The sequence below is a fragment of the Pipra filicauda genome, unplaced genomic scaffold, assembly GCF_003945595.2.
Source record: "Pipra filicauda isolate LSUMZ 115617 unplaced genomic scaffold, ASM394559v2 scaffold133_size2016399_pilon, whole genome shotgun sequence".
Lineage (NCBI taxonomy): Eukaryota > Metazoa > Chordata > Aves > Passeriformes > Pipridae > Pipra > Pipra filicauda.
In genome coordinates, this window is record NW_024103807.1 from 851,793 (window position 1) to 869,319 (window position 17,527).

The 17,527-nt window shown below is 41.7% G+C and overlaps 1 protein-coding gene across 2 annotated transcripts in view; it reads right to left on the reverse strand.

Annotated features, from left to right (window-relative positions):
- The window catches only part of FUT8 (fucosyltransferase 8), a 116,312-nt gene extending 99,256 nt beyond the window's left edge, over positions 1–17,056 (reverse strand). For both annotated transcript variants that reach the window (XM_027719590.2, XM_027719591.2), the window contains exon 1: positions 16,887–17,056. The gene's annotated coding sequence lies outside the window, so the exon portion shown is untranslated. The remainder of the gene's footprint in view (positions 1–16,886) is intronic.
- Positions 17,057–17,527: the final 471 nt, after the last annotated feature.

Below are 17,527 nucleotides of genomic sequence, written 5' to 3' on the forward strand. Positions count from 1 at the left end.
TGGTCAACCTCACTGCTGTGACTCAGAGCCATACCAGCAGCTGCGCAGCTTTAAAAGATAGTATCAGTTTCGTACTGCTGCCACTGCTCCTCTGTGGGAAGGCTATGAACAGATGCAAGCAGCGTTCAGCATCCAGGAAGCTGAAAAAAAGGAAGACACAACACTGCTTCCCTTGAGAGAGCAATACAGCTTCATGTTCATATCAGACATGACAAATGTTCATATTTATCAGACAGACTAATAAAGGCAGATCTTCAAACAAATGTCACAAAAACTATCAAATCTGAGATCCTGGCAATTCAGATCAAAGAACTGGTCAGGGATTTTCAATAAGAAAAATCTAAAAGACCTTTCTGAAATTTGCCTGTTAGGAAGCTGATGGTGCCTGATAACGAAGGAAGCTGAAAATTTGTATTGAATTAATTCCATCAGCATGAATATTATACAAAAACCCATGCAATGTATATCATTCAATACACCAGAAAATGCCTTTGAATCTATTCCTTGATACTACACACCAAGTTTAATAGAGCCTAAATGTTAGGGAAAAAACCATGCAGTAATATTAGAGTACATTTCATTTCAGAAAGGTTTCAGGTGTTTTAAGTTTCTCATATTTGCATAAATCCTGACACATCTTTTCCTTGAGTATGCTTCACCACAAACAGACTAAAATAGTGTTATATTAACAGACTCTTGCTAAATGTATGCTTCAAGCTTCCTCCTGAAGTGATTGCTATTTTTCTATCTCCCACTTTTACTATCCATTAGGCAATCTTGTTTTGTATTTGCCTCTTACTCCTCTGACTCCTAATCCATGAAGGAAATTTTTTGAAAATTATACATGTGTTTTTCCTAATTGGTGATAAACAGCAAATAAAATTTTTAAAGTTACATGTTGAGTTTAATCAAGCTAAATTTCATTTTTTTATCTCTTTCAGTCTATAATATATGAAAGAAAGCAAACAGACACTTCAATGACTTTACTGTGGGTTAAAGGGTCCACAAATGAGTGCTCCATTCGTTCCCAAAACAAGTAAATATTGGTAGTAAGCCATCTTTCCCTACACTGTACAATGACCACGATACAAGCTACCCTATCGTGTTGAGCTGACTTTGGCTAGACAACCAGTGCCCACCAAGATGATCTATTACTCCCCCTTCTCAGCTGGACAGAGGAGAGAAAATAAGATGGAAAACAACTCCTAGGTTAAAAGAAGGCAGTTTACCAAAGCCAAATCGAAAGTTTGTGCATGCATGAGCAAAGAGGAAAAAAAATAATTTCTATTCTCTCCTTCCCATCAGCAAGTGCTGTCCAGCCACTTCCCAGGAAGCAGAGTTTCAGCATGTGTTGTGGTTGTTCCAGAGGGCAAACACTGTAAATAACAAATGGCCCACCTTCCTCCTCCTTTTCTTAGCTTTTTCATTTAAGCTGACATCACATGGTATGGAATATCCCTTTGGTTAATTGGCTCAGCTGTCCTAGTTGTGTCCCTGATCAGGATCTTTCCCACCACCAGCCAATTGTTGGGGGGCAGAATGTTGGAGAAACAGTGCTGATGCTGTGCCAGCACCACTTAACAGTAGCCGAACACCAGTGTGTTATCACCACCTTTCCAGCTACCAATGCAAAGCACAGCACTGTGAGGGCTGCTATGGGAAATATGAACTCCATCTCAGCCAGATCCAATACACCCACATGACCAGTATAAGGTATAAACCAGTATAATTACATAGTTTTGTATATACTTATGTCTATACGTGTACTATATGGATATGTATAGTCTACATGTATAATCTAGTTTTCTAGCACTTTAGCATTTCTAGAACTTTATAAATTGCACCAAGCATCACTTCTGCTTTCCTTTATAACAGCAGCTTCAATTAACCACAGATCACCCCTTCCTACTGCAGTCAAGTTGCTGCCAGATACCAAGCAAAGAAAACAAAGCAGAACTCAAACACTCAGAGATACAGAATCATGAAAACGGGTTTTCTGCTAAATCTTGATTTCAGTAAGAGGACAGTAGGAAAGTAAAAAGTAATATATGGAAGAACTGTGGGAAGCATAAAAGAAAAGACACTGAGACAATGCTAAAAAAAACCCAACATTGATATGTAATCTTAAGACTGATATAAAAGCAAATTTTGTAGCAGTTTTCACTATACACATAGTTTTAATGAGATACAGTTTGACATCAGTGTTGACCATCATTGAACTTATCATACTGTTTACTGGACAAAGAAGGAGAAACTTGTGACTACACTTCATACATTTCTGACAAGAAATAGAAAGTCTAAAGCTGATAAAGCACAAGATGAAAGATAAAAGATAAAAGACAGATGAGAGAGAAGATGTTGAGGCTCAAACTGCACCCTCAAGAATTGATGACTCTGCCTTCCAAAGATCTTTTCTCTACACACTGTACATGCTACCACCAATTACATATACCTAATAAGTGCAGGATAGGGAAGACAGACCCCTGTAATAGTATAAATATCATTAGAAATCACAGTTCAAAAGAAAATACTTCATTTTGGTTTACCACACTCCAGCAGAAACTTTTCACACTGATACATGTGCTACTAATACACCACAAAAAGTATTTACACTGATTCTGATTATTCTTAAAGACATCATATGGTATTTGGGGTTTTTTATGTAAGTACATACTAACTGCACACCTGGACTATCCACCTTCAAAATAAAAGTCTTTACACAGCACATCCAAACACAGATGAAGAACTCTCAGATGAGAATACACAGTTTTTTCATCTATAATCACATCTGACCTAACATAAAAATTTTTAAAATGCCACAACCCAAGGGCCCTGAGCTCTAGATACACTTCAACATCAGATGATGACAGTCAAACACCATATTAAAAATATTTTCAAGCAACAACCAGGAAAAGAACTGTCCAAAAGAGCATTCCACATGCTTCCATTTCACAGCACTTATGATTTCAAAAAGAACAGTTAAAGCTAACACCTTTTTTGATAAGATATGGCTAAGCCAGATAAAGAAATAATCAATCTCATTGTGGTTGCTTCTGCCAGAGAAGGTAAGAAGTTTAAATTAAACACTGCACAATTGTAGGAGACTTCAGGAGAAAAGCCAGTACCAAAAGCTTATCAATCTAAAGATTCCCTGTTTGTTTATGACTTCGAGGAGCCCTTGAATGATAGTATGGCAGAGAAACATTAACTACACAAGCAGTTCTTTACTGTCCTAGAAGTCAGATCAGTGGAAACTCCTGTAAGAAACAAAAAACTGTACTGGCTAAATGTTTGACTTGCAGGTGTCACTGAGTTATATCCACTATTTACAAATTTCTCAGCAGGAACCAATAATCTTCATGAACATCCAGGATGCACCTTTCCTGTCTAACACAGTGTAAGCATATTGCAACATTTCACATCGGTGTCATAAGGAAATATATTTAAATGAAAATTTAATGACTGTGGAAAAGCGCTTACATGTTTATATTAGCCATGTAAACATGAAGAAAGTCAAAAGGCCTGACTGCAATGAAAGCTGTTCAGTATCTGTACACACCTTTGAGGTAGCACTCTGAAATAAACAAGATACAATTCTGTTTACTATTTTTCACACTTATTTTAAAACATAATCATGTAATTGATACCTTGGTTAACATTTCTGATGGGACACTAAACCATATTTCCATTTACTAGCTCAGATTTTTGAAAACATAAAAAATTAGTCAAATAAAGCTATAAAAACAAAAGACCATCAAAATTAATCATTTATTTTCCTAAACAATCTGTAGCAAAACACATTTTTTGTGGTTTAAAGGACAAGATGCCATCCAGAGGGACCTGGACAAGCTTGAGAAGTGGGCCTGTGGCAATCTGATGAGATTTAATAAGGTCAAGTGCAAGGTGTTACACCTGAATCGGGGCAACCAACGCCCGTGTCCTGGTTCTGGCCAGGACAGGGTTAATGTTTTGCAGTAACCCGAAGGGAGCATGGCTAGGACACCAAGGTTATTCTGTATCACCTCCTGTCATTGCCTGGGCCAGGAAAAGGGGACTCTCTCTTCTAAGGAGAAGGGATTCCTTCCAGTCAAGAAAACATGGTTGATGAAGCCGTTCGGTATTGTCTGTTATTGGGAATGTTTGTCCATGTGAATCATTTATTTTCTCATACCTTTTGTTATTAATATTGTTGCTGTTACTGTTCCTTTTCTTATCTCGTTGTTTCCATCAAATTATTCTTATCTCAACCCATGATCTTTACCTTTTGTGCCTCCAATTGGAGGGAGGAAGGGGAGCTCCACCTGGTTTGGAGAGTCTTGGTGGGGGCACTGAACCAAGGAGTACCCTTCCTAAACCACAACACCCTGGTATCAGTACATCCTGGGGATGAACAGATCAAGAGCAGCCCTGCTGAGGACTTGGAAATGCTGGTGAATGAGAAACTGGACATGGGCTGGCAGTGTGCACTCGAAGCCCAGAAAGCCAAACGTATCCTGAGCTGCATCAAAAGCAGTGTGGCCAGCAGGATAAGGGAGGGCATTCTGTCCCTCTGCTCTGCTCTAGTGAGATCTCACTTGGAATACTGTGTCCAGCTCTTGGGTCCCCAGCACAGGAAGGACATCGACCTGTTGGAGTCAGTCCAGAGGAGGCCATAAAATGATTAGAGAGATGGAGCACCTCTTTTCTGAGAAAGGCAGAGAGATTTGGGATTGTTCAGCCTGGAAAAGAGAAGGCTTTGGGGTGATCTAACGGTGGTTTTCCCATACCTGAAGGAAGCCTACAAGAAAGATGGAGAGGGACTTTTCACAAGAGCATTTAGTGATAGGACAAGGGGGAATGCCTTCAAACTGAAAGTGAGTAGGTTTAGATTAGATATTAGGAAGAAATTCTTTACTGTGAGGGTGGTGAGGCACTGGAACAGGTTGCCCAGAGAAGGTGTGTATGCCCCAACCCTGGAAGTGTTCAAGGCCAGGTTGGATGGAGCTCTGAACAACCTGGTCTAGTGAAAAGTGTCCCTGTCCATGGCAGGGAGGTTGAAACTACATGATCTTTAAAGTCCCTTCCAACCTGAACCATTCTGTAATTTCATGACATTCAGAATATCATACAGATGCCTTAACCAACATGACGTAAACTTGAATATACATGAAAATCTTTACTACATTGTACCACAGTGAATTTTATGTTTGTCTTCCAAAATACATAATTTTTTTTCATAAATCTCCACTTTAAGGAGAGGGTTCTCTGCCTGAGAAAGCAGGATATTATTTAATCAAGAGCAAATCCAGAATCAGACAGGCCAAAGTACTGCACAAGGGATCCCCAAAATTAACAAACTGGTAAAATTTACATTGTATTAAAGTTCCAATCAAAGAACAGTTGGGGGGGCAGGGAAGTGAATACATGTCATGTCAACAAAAACTGCAGATAAAAAAGACTCATATTTAATCTTTCCCATAAAAAAATGAACAAAAGGATAGCTTAACCACAGGTGAAACCTGTAACTGTGATCAAACCAACACTGGAGACTGGCATGCAGCTAACTAATCCATTTACAAATACAAATGTGACAGTTCCCTTCAATACTTGTGAAGAAAGAGCAAGCCCAGCCCAAGCAGTCACTCCATTCAAATAGTGAAGCTGAGTAATACACTTGGACTAGTAGATATATTCACAATCTGCTTAAGAAAATGTGTCACAAAAAACACAGTCCTGGAAGGCCCAACTGAAAATATAGTTGCTCACAAAACTGTAACTGTCTCTGCAAAGCAAGGACAGCAGGATCTTATCTCCTTAGGACTTTAGAAAACAATGGATTTGGAAGTAAACAAAAAATCAACATTCTGTAGAACAGTATTTCGAACTCATTCTGTGGAGACTCTAGGATCAAAACATCTCTGGCAAAGAGATACCAGTATATCCTGTTATATCTCAACACACAGTTTTATGACCTTTCTGTCAGATTTCAGTACTTGGGGTATTTCCTATTCTTGGCCCAATAGCTTTAAGCAACTAGATGTGTTCAGTGTGTCTGAGGATAAACTGCAAGTGATTTTTTACATGCTTACAGAGAGGTCTTAAGAGCAAGCAACTGAATAGAGACCATGTTCTCTCAGTTCTTCTGTAGATGCAGAATTCTTAACATTACCTATGCATGACACTCCAGTATGTTGTACAGGAAAATTAAATAAGCATTTTAAATTATGCTGATCTCTCTGTATCTCATATGTATGCCTAACTCCTTGAGAGACCAACATTTCTGTGCTCTAGTTATACTGAATCCCTCATCCTGTAAGAGCACTGTCCATTGTAATCAAGTGACGAAGGATAAAAGGGCTTTCTCATATGCATTACAAGGATCCTGCTGCCACTGAAGGAAAAAAATTACATCAGAAGAAATCATCAACAACCTGCTAAGGAACACCCCTTACTCCCTAGAAAGTACACAAAGCACACATCTGCAGAGTTTGAAGATGCTGTTACAGGATGGAAGCTGCCATATTAGCCAAATTGCCACCCATCTTTACAGCCTGGCATGGCAAAGTTCTGAGTACTGATACCTAATCCAGCACTACCTCATCGAAATTAAAAGACAAAACTGGTTGCAGAGAGAATGTCTAGCAGTTCAATCCAAAATCCAGACTGCTGAATAGGCATCTGCAATGAAGAATAACTCAAGGAGAACATCCTTCAATGACAATGGATGGCTCCAGTGAGCCACATGAGGAAAAAAAAAAGTGTAATTCATACTGTCCTAACTACTATAAACAGGTTAGCAAAGGCATATAGAGCTCTCGGAAAGCTTCATAAAAGAGTTTGGCGAAATAAACACCTGAAGAAAAGTACAAAGATCAGTGTTTACAGAGCCATAGTGCTGTCTACTCTCTTATACGGATCTGAATCATGGGTCATCTACCGCCACCACCTGCGTCTCCTAGAACGCTTCCATCAACGCTGTCTCCGAACAATCCTAAACATCCACTGGTCAGATTATGTGACCAATACATCTGTTCTAGAACAAGCAGCAGTCACAAGTATTGAGGCCATGTTGCTGAGAACACAGCTGCGATGGGCAGGGCACGTCTCCAGGATGAAGGACCATCGCCTCCCTAAGATCTTGCTTTACGGTGAACTTGCCACCGGCTGCCACAAGAGAGGAGCCCTGAAGAAAAGATACAAGGACTCCCTGAAACAACATCTCAGCCTTGGCCATAACTGGTCTACTCTGGCCTCCAACCGGGAGACCTGGAGACACTCCATCTATAATGCTGCAGATGCCTTTGAGAAAGCACGCAGGATCACCCTTGAGGAGAAAAGACAATGCAGAAAGAATTGTGCCTTGCAGAATATACCATCTAAGGAGTCTTTCTGCTGTGCCTTTTGCAACCGGACATGCCTGTCTTGTATTGGCCTTTTCAGCGCTTGCGACAAACGTGGGTAGAGCCCTTCCCAAATCTTCGTTCGCGAAGCCCGGCCATGATGATGAACTACTATAAATTAAAAACACCCCAAGTAGTAGACAGATCAAAAAGTCAGATGCTGTACTGTTTAAAAAAAAATCCCAACAGAACCATGAAACAGATTTAGTTATTGAACAGGAATGTGAAGACATGCATCCAGAAGATTGTAAACCCCAAGTCATTGTAAACCCCAGATTATGGAAAAAGGAAGGGCAGAGACTATCTAAGCATACCAAAGCATGGCACAATACCATGAAGGTGTCTCAGTGAAACCCCAAAAGTAGGGGAAACAATTAATTTTTTTTGTTTGTTTCTTTTAGTTTTTCTCCTGTGAACTCAAACGTTGCCCTAAAATAAGGAATAAATGCTTGCCTAGGCAGACGAGAGGAACGAAAGACATAATGTGCCCTGCCATGAATGGTCTTATACCACTGGGGTGGGAGAAAAACAGAAGAGAGAGAGAGAGAAAAAGAGTCCATCAACACATCACATTTATTAGATGACCGTACACTTGAGATAGAATAGTTTTTGCTGTTGCAGTATGAGTATCCATACTGATTGTCAAACACAGGAAGTTATTTAGCAAACACCCAAAAAGAGACCAGATGTCAGCTAAGTACAGCATATCAGAAACCTGTATACATATTTCAGGTATATTATGTATTTTATCATCATAAATAGAGGCACAAAGCTAAAAACAAAAATCACAGGCAATCTGAAAGCTCATATTTTGACATTTGGTCAACAGAAATCTCCCTAGAGGCAAAGTGTTTAAGGAAGAAATGTTTGTAATTGAATAAACTAATAATTTAAAGAAATTAAAAATAAAAAGTTTTATGAACTGTTCAATAAACAGCATATTGGACAAATACTTAAATATTTATTACATACATGCACATAGACAACTCCAAAAAAAAATAAACTCCAAAAAGCTTAACAAGTTTATTGGTACCCATACAAATCAGACTTACCTTGAAAAGTTACTATGTCACTGTGCAAGTTCTAAACAAATTACAGTTAAGTTTAACATAAATAATATAATAAACTACAGATGAACATTAGGAGGTTATTGGAACAGAATTCCTACTGTTCTTTTAGAAAATCTTTTGTAATAGCAATGCTTTGAAGAAAGAGCTTAACTCAGAGCTACCCAAAATTAATGTCCAGAAGATATTCACAGCAATGATCCACAAGCTTCTAAAAAGAGTCTTTAGCTTGCAGAATTAATAATGTCATGGTGATACTCATTGCTATTAACTGTCTCACAAAAGAAATTCCCTAACATTACAGAAAATTATTTCATCTTACTACTACAAAGTTATGAAGCAAACATATAATGAAAGCAGACTCCTAAAAAGCATTTACATTCAGAATTAATATTGCTACCACAAAGAAATTGTAGCAGCACAAACTTCATCAAATTCTAGAATTACCAACAGCTAAAGTGTTTCATTTTATTTTTTATGTATTATATATTCTGAAAATAAGTTATGTAAATTATGTTTTATTAATATCTAATATTTGAAGGAGCTAAGTTAAATGGTTGATTCACTGGAAACTATGCTTTGCTATAGAAATCGCCACTTTTTTTCGGGAGGATACCTAAAGACTACAGGTTAGCAAACACAAATAAAGAGGCAAAAACCTCAGGAAAAAATCATTCCTCCTGTAACATCTCATCCTTGAATAACAAAACAGAAATATAAATTTTAAAAATATATATGTGAGTATGTGTATATATATATATATATGTGTGTGTGTGTGTGCATATATATATATATATGCACCCAGCCTGTTATTTAACAGTAGTTCTTTGCTACACACAACTCTTGTGATTTGAAGACTTTTAGCCAAAAGCTTTCCAAAACAGTTACTGAGCTCCTTGCATCTGAGGACTGCTTCTCTTCCTTTATTTATTCCCCAACATCACCCTGAAAATGTGATAGGGGACAGAGGGAGAGAGAAGAGAAAAGAACAGGAAGAAACAATAATCATGTGAGTGTGTATAATGTTTGGGGGTGGGGGGAGAATCAGAATTGATTGCAACTGATTTAACATACTGTCAGAAAATCACCACGTTAAAATGATGCATTATAAGCTAGATAATATGAATTTACATACTTATCATGACAAATGACCAAGAGAGATCACCTATTTTTAAGGCTGACAGATACTTCCTTGTAGAAGCTTCATTTTTGTTTCTTTTAACTTGCCAAAGGCTTTTCAAGATGACCCCTTCTGTGCCAGATGTCCATGTCAAAGCTGAGCTACTTCAAAGTTTCCATTGTATGCAAAACATATTTTTCCCCTTTCCAAGGAAAGCTACAGAAAACTACGCTTTTGCCTCATTACAAAAGGCTATTTTTTCTTTAAAAACATTAATCACTTGCATGCTTTAAGTTCCACATGCATCTTTCTAAGAGACAGCAAAACACTTTTCCTGACATATAAATGACGCTTTTGTCAAGCTCACTGTAATGTTAGTGTCACTGATTTTGTTTTGATATGTTGCAGCTGAACCACCTACATATTCTGTCTGTACTGATTCCACTCCAATGTAAGCTTCTAGAAGCTAAACATCCATAGTTGTATTATCACTGGATAATACAGGTTAGAAGGGACCTCCACATGTTCCCTAGTCTAACCTCCTGCTCAAAGTCAGCTATGAGATCTGAACAGGTTGCTGAGCTTTACCCATTTGGGTCTTGAAAATCTCACAGCTTCTCAGGGCAACCTCTTATACAGCTTGACTACACTCATGAAGAGAAAGTTTTTCCTTATATTCAGTCTGAACCTTCTTTATTTCAATGTATCCACACTGCCTCATGTCCTCACAGCACCCATCTCAATAAAGAGCCTGACTCCATCTTCTTAGTGATGTCATCAAAAACACCAGCAGGTTGCTGTTAGATCTCACTTTAGCCACCTCTTCTCCAGCTCTCTCTCTCAGCCTCTCCTCACAGGGCAAGTGTTCCAGCTCTCTGATTATCTTGGTAGCCCTCCACCATCTTCACTTCTTTTTATCAGTCTTTCCTGTATTGAGAGTCATAAAACTGGGCACAGTACTCTAGATGCGGTCTAATGAGCACCAAATAGAGAGGGATAACCACTTCTCTCCATCTACTGGCTATATTCCTTCTAACAGAGTCCAGGATGTTGTTGCCCTCCTTGTCTTTAGGCTGTGAGTCTGGGTTGTTCAGCTTGAGGAAGACAAGAGAAGACTCCTGTGAAATCTTACAGCACCCTCCAGGATCTAAAGGAGAGCTGGAGAGGGACTTATGACAAATGCATGTAGTGATAGGACAAGGAGGAATGACCTTCAGCTGAAAGAGGGAAGGTTTAGAAAAGATATTACAAAAACATTTTTTACTGTGAGAGTGGTGAGACACTGCAGCAGGTTGCCCAAAGAGGTTTCAGATGCCCCATGCCTGGAAGTCTTCAAGGCCAGGATGGATGGGGCTTTGAGCAACCTGGTCTAGTGAAAGGTGTCCCTGCCCATGGCAGGGGGGTTGGAACTAAACGATCTTTAACATCCCTTCCAACTCAAACCATTCCATAATTCTGCAGCAGCATGCTGCTGCTGACCCATGCTCAGAGGGCTGTCTACCAGGACTCCAGGTTTCTCGAGCAGAGCTGCTTGCCAGCCTGTATCACTGCAAGGTGCTCTTCTTTCCCAGGCGTAGGACTCCGCATTTGTTCTTGAATAAAGCTCCAGACAGGCCTTGTGTTCACAGTGACAAAGTCCCTCTTACTGCATCCTCATGCATATCAACTATTCCCCCCAATTTGATGTCATCTGCAAGCACAAGAGTACACTGTATCACCTTCTCAGGACCCCACTTGCTACCAACCTCCCTATGTGGCATTTATTTATGAGTCCATCCATCCAACCAGTCTTTTACTCATCTAGTTCTCCATCCACTCAACCTGTAATGTCCAAATCTGGATTCCAGAATTTTGTTGGAGACACGGTTGAAAGTCTTGCTAAAGTCAAGGTAAATGAAATTCACTGTTTTTCCCTCATACAAACATTCAAACATTTTACTGTAGAAGGCAATCAGCCTAGTCATTCATGATTTACATTTGATAAGCCCATGCCTATTGTTCCTATTCACTTCCTTCTCGTGCCCAGAAATGTATTCCAAAAACACCCATGCCCTTATTTTCCCAGAGACAAAAAGGAAGCTAGCTAGCTTTGTAGCTCTTTGGACTGTATTTTGGCCTTTTTTGAAGGGTGCAACACATGCCTTTGTTCAGCCATTAGGAGGTTCCTCTGGTATCCAAGACGTTTCAAAGATGATGGGGAAGGACCTCACTGTGACTCTGGCCAGCTCTATCAACATCCTCAGTCACAGTCCATCTGGCCACATGCGCTTGTATGATTTGAGTTCTCTCAGTAATTACCGACTGAACCTTCAGCCACTGCTGGCAGCTGGTCTCCTCAAACCCTGCTACTAAGCACAGAGGCCTGGGAGACCTTCCTGGTGAAGACTCACTAAAGAACAGAGGGCACTGAGTACCTCAGCCTTCTCTGTGTCCACTGTCACTAAATGACACATCACACTCTCTAAAAGAAGCTCATATTTCACTTGTCCTGCTTTTTACTATTGAAGTACTAGAAGAAACTCTTCTTCCTGCCCTTGACCTCCCTTGCAAGTCATCTCTAGGTGAGCATTGGCTCCCTTGATGTCATCCCTCCATAATAGGACAATTTTTCTAAATTTCTCCTTTGTAGTCTGTCCCCGCTGCCACTGCTCATATATCCCACTTTTGCACTGCAGCTCAGACATGGGTTCCCTGTTAAGCCAAGGTCATCTCTTGATAGGCCTGCTTGTTTTCCTGACTATCAGGATGAATCAATGGCATCTAAATTTATTCTCGGTGAATCCCTGCTGGATAGAGCAAGTATGAAAAGGTAAGCCATCCATGTGAACAAAAGGGTGGAAAAGAGAGGAACCAATAGAATCTGACTGAAGAAAGAACTGCAATGTGGGAAAAAGCTGGTACAGTTGACACGGTGAACACAATCTTGAATTTAGGATACAGACCAAGTCTTAGACAGGTAAGAAAACAGGTAGGAAAGGAAAAAACAAATTCAAATGGAGCCAGTGGAAATGCAGAACATAGAGAGTATAGATCCTAGTTATGATGGAGAACTGAATGTGAAACTGAGGATAGTGGACAGAAACCTGAGACCAGAAGACAGGAGTGTGAATAGTTGGAAAGCAAAGAACACTGGGATAAACAATTTATTAGGTAAAATCTCCCCACACAGCAGTTCTGGATCTCAGACAAGAAGCCCTTTAGCAAGAAACAAACTGTTTACATTGGAAAAATAGGATTGTGACAAAAATTTCAGAATAGGACAAAAAAGATTGGGACAGGAAGATATCACACGAGGAATAAGCAGAAAAATCAGCATCCAACAGAATATGCTCACTGGAATAGAACTGAAGATTCCAGAGTTTTATCACTACTATGAAACACTTAAAAATCTCAGAAAACCATTCGCAGATGACATCATTTGGACCACAGATGAAATATAAATTACTAGTACCACATTCTCTGCTAGCTCAAGTAGTAAAAGTCTCATGGCAAAATATACAAACTTCAGCATTTCTAAAGACTTACACGCTATCAGACATATTACTCTTATATATGCAATCCCACATGACAGAAGGTTTCCCCCGTCCATCAGGGTTGCTGACCTTTTTTTTCTTTTTTCATCTAGTGTGTTGAACACTTTGTTTACGTACAAAGAATTTTTTTTAAAACAAGTATCAAAAACATAATCCTTCATTTAAAAAAATAGTCACACCACAAAAATTAAAGATTATTTGATCTTGTTCTCTGTGCCCCTGTGCCCAAGATACTCTTGCTATGATCCTGAACAAAATGTTAAAAAAAATTGAAATAACAACACTATATGATAGAAGTGCCATAGGCACTGCAAATGTTAGCATGTGCACTGTTAATAAGACAGGTACTGCAGGAAAACAGAGGAAATTACTATTGTCCTGGAGAATTGTATTTTCTTCTTGTTTCTTGCACACAAATGATCTTTAAAAGGAAAAGAGAAAAAATATATAAAAAAAAATCAACAAACTTTTAATGACCAATCCATTCTTCATCAAAATTATGGCCTTAGTAGCTTGTGGTTAACGTTGCAACAGATCTAAGTATTTATACTTGCAGTCTAAATCAACACACACCATACTACAAATGAAGTAGTGAGGTCTTTTCTAGATATGGACTCATGGATCCCTGTTGAAGGGTCCACTAAAAACAACAAAGAAAAGCCAGGTTATTGTTAGTAAATTAAACCTGTAAGGGAAAACATATTAGAACACACAAATCATTAAAACACTGATAGATTATTTTGAAAAATCATATCATAAAGGCCCTAAATTGGACATTCAGCATGATATTATATATCTCCAGGGATGTCTGTGAAAATATTACTAGTGAAACATGCAGGCACTAGAGACTAAAGGTAATGAAACAGCAGAAGAGGAAATTAAGAAGGTATAGCATGAACAGCGCATAACCAAATAGTAAGGCCACACTTCATTTGATACCAAGAAAAAGGATTCAAAATTGAATACTGAACACAATCTATGCCATTCTAAGCTATATACCAGAAGAAACATTGTAGGGAAAAGTAGCATTTAACCCTGCATTTACAGGCCAAATTACAGCTCTTACAAGAATCTCTAATTTTGGCATGTCATGATTTATAAGAGCTTGACCTTGCAACTTCAAAGTTCTTTGAATACGGTTTATGTTGCACAATAGCAAAACACACACTATTTCCCTGAAAAACACACACATCACTTCAGTTGCAGATTATATTCATCATACAAGAGATGCATATTAATGCAATCATACATAGCATGCATGCATTTGTTTTCCTTATTGTATTAGTAGCATATTCTATGACCAAACAACAAGCTTTTGAATGAGTCCAGAAAAAACCTGTCATATTTTGCTTTGACACTAGCTCCCCCTCCAGACCAGCCTAAGATTATAGTAATGATTTCTTATTTTCATTCTGGCTCTGCAACAAGATATAAATACTCAAATCCAAACCTTCTTCATTTTTATCCACTTAAATGTCAATTAACAGACTGATCAGAGAAACTATATATAAAATTATCTTTTTTTTTTTTTTTTTACTGTACATAGATTCCAAGCCTGGGAAAATCATTTGGTTTAGAAAAGACCTACAGATAAAGCACCAATTCCATACAGCCACAGAAAGACAGGAATGGACCAAAAATACAATTTTTACACTATGAATTGTGTGCACTATTTGTAATACTTAAACATTCAATTACACAATTGAGTCTCTATTTGCAGTCCCAATAAAGTGATCACAAACCACAAACGCCAAACCAAAAGGAAGCCCCTACATGGTTTAGTACTAACTTTACTAATCCACTTAAGCTGAATCAGTTCCATTTCTACTCCAGCAAGTAGAGCTAACATTTTTCTTGTTCTCGTGTTATCTAGAATTAATCTTTTTCAGTTGTTCAGCCAATAAGACTGCCAAAATTTTAAACAAATGAAGACACAAGACCAAACGGTAAAGAAAGCTACAACTTCTAACTGACCTTCTGTATTTCCCAGTTGTCAAATGTCCTGACAGCCACATAACTAAAAGAGTGAATTTGACTGATTCAACACTCCAAGTTGATTGCTGTCTTTCCCTCATTGTTGAACTGCTCACTCAGAAAATATGAATAATTAATTATACTTTCTACTCTGAAAAAGTTTGTCTTATTATATGTTGTTGGGCAAGTATGCAAACTTTGCAATATGCTAGTCTGCCAGTATAAGGTACATATACATATGAAACCCTAACAAGTATCAATAAAAACTTGGCAGCAAGCATACCTGCAAGAACCGGAGAAACAGACACTACTGGAAATACATCAAAGCATAGTCACCAACTCCTAATAACTAGTTTTCTTTAATAATGGAAGGAATTGTAACAGTCACCTGTAAAACCACCCCAAGCACCAGCAGCACAGGCTATGTTGGCCATTTATTTGCTTTTGCAGTTCAGACTTTTCTAAAGTTTTTGACAATTTACAGTGGAGAATTACTTGGAAAATGAAACAAGATTAATGCTATAAAATCAAACCTTTTCATGCTTACACACTCCTCCAGATGTATTTACTCCGTTAGCTTTCAGGCCTAGACATTAAGATACTGCATTTCAAGGTAGAAAGAGTATGTGTGCATATATGTAACATGTATACCGAAACATACACTTTTCAGCAGCTGTGTGTGTTTCAGTATGCAAACACGGGCAAAAAAATAAAAAGGCACTAAGCGCTAATGCAAGATCACAGGTGAAGAATGCTGTGAACACATGGTTGCTTTCCACATCCATGTGGATCACGGTGTACCATGTGTGCATTGAGGACACAAGGACAGCAGGTACTGCCCCGAGGAAGTTAGTCTTTCAAAAAGCAATTTTGCAGCTGATGTCTTTGCCCATAGGCTTCTTGGTACAACCTGCACCACGGCATTATAGTTCCTGTCTATTCCTATACCCTCAACCATAAGCTTCTGAAAGCAGAGGGTCACAGCCTGGTCTTTGGAGAGCGTCAAGAAGAACACAGCGTGCGCACTTGCACACTTGCACAGGCGAGTGAAAGACCTGAGAATACATCAAGCACAAACCCGCCTAGAGGTAAATCGCCAGAGCCTTATCGGTAACAGAATCCATGACCAAAGCAGCTAATTGTGCCGAAATACGGTAAAGGTCGCCGTGGGAAAAGCCCCAAGCAACAACCGATGGCTCTGCATCCTTGTCACACAAGCACTTCCTCGAGCTACCAGGCGGCCCTAGAGCGTGAGGTCCGTCTACAAAGCCCACGTTTCCCGTTTATTTCTCTCTGCCAAAACCAGGCGTCCCCCCGGGGCGGCCGCAGTTCCCGGGACAAGGAAAGTTGGAGGCCGCCTCCCGCGCCCTGCGGCCGTGGCGCACGGGACGGCGGCGGCCGCGCTGCCCGACCCGCGCTGCCCACGCCCGCCCCGGGGCAACGCCGCCGCCCGGGGCTCGCACGCATCTCCCTCCTGGGCCCGGCCCGGCCCCGCTGCCCACGGTGATGCCCCGGCCGCCCGCCGAGCCCCGGCCTCCCCTTCCTCCGCCGCGCTCTCCGGTGGCCCCAGGCCCCACTAGCGACCCTCAGGTGAGGGAGCCCACGGGGACCCCGGTACACGGCAGGGACCGGCCCCCTCCCCGCCATCATCACCCCGGCGGCGGCGCCCGTTGCCGAGCAGCGCCGGAGTCGCAAAAGCGGCGGCGCCAGGCCCGAGAGAGGGATGGGGAGCGCTACCCGGAGCAGCCCCGTCTCGCCTCGGTACCTGCTTCGCCGCCGCCGCGGCTCACGCTCAGCCCCCGCATCCCCTTACCCGAGTGCCGGCGCCGCTGGCGAAGCCCGCTTTGCCGCTGCCGAGGGTGCCGGGCGTGGGGAGTCGGCGGGGCGGGCGGGGGGAGCGGCGTGGAGGGCGGGGGCGCTCGGCGGGGAGGAGACGGAAGCAGGAACCCGCCGGCGCGGAGCGGAGCGGGCGGCGGGGACGGGGCGCGGGCAGGGCGCGCGCCGAGGGCGGGGAGCGGCGCGCGGGCACCGCGGTGACAGCGGCGCACGGCCGGGGCAGCGCGCGCCCCCGCGAGCGCGCCGGGGAGAGCCGCGCCGCGGGTGCGCGCCTGCCGGGGGAAGCAGCCTATGGGAGCGCGAGCCCGGCCCCGCTGCTGCGGGAGCGCCCCCGTCACGGAGCGCCGGAGCGCGCATGCGCGCCCTGGAGTGCCACGGCCGCTCCTCCAGCCCCCCCCGCCGCCTCCTCCCGCGAACCTCCCATCCCGGGAGCGGCCGGGCGGGACGGCGGCGGCATCCCTGCATCCCTGCACCGAGCTTTCCCTGCCGGGCGCGGGGTCGCAGGGCGGCGGCGGCGACGGGAGCCCGCGGGAGGGGGGAGCGGGAGCGGCCGCGTTCAGCCCGGCGATGGGTGCGAGTGAGTGGGGAGCAGCGCCTGGCTGAACCGCCGCTGCGGTC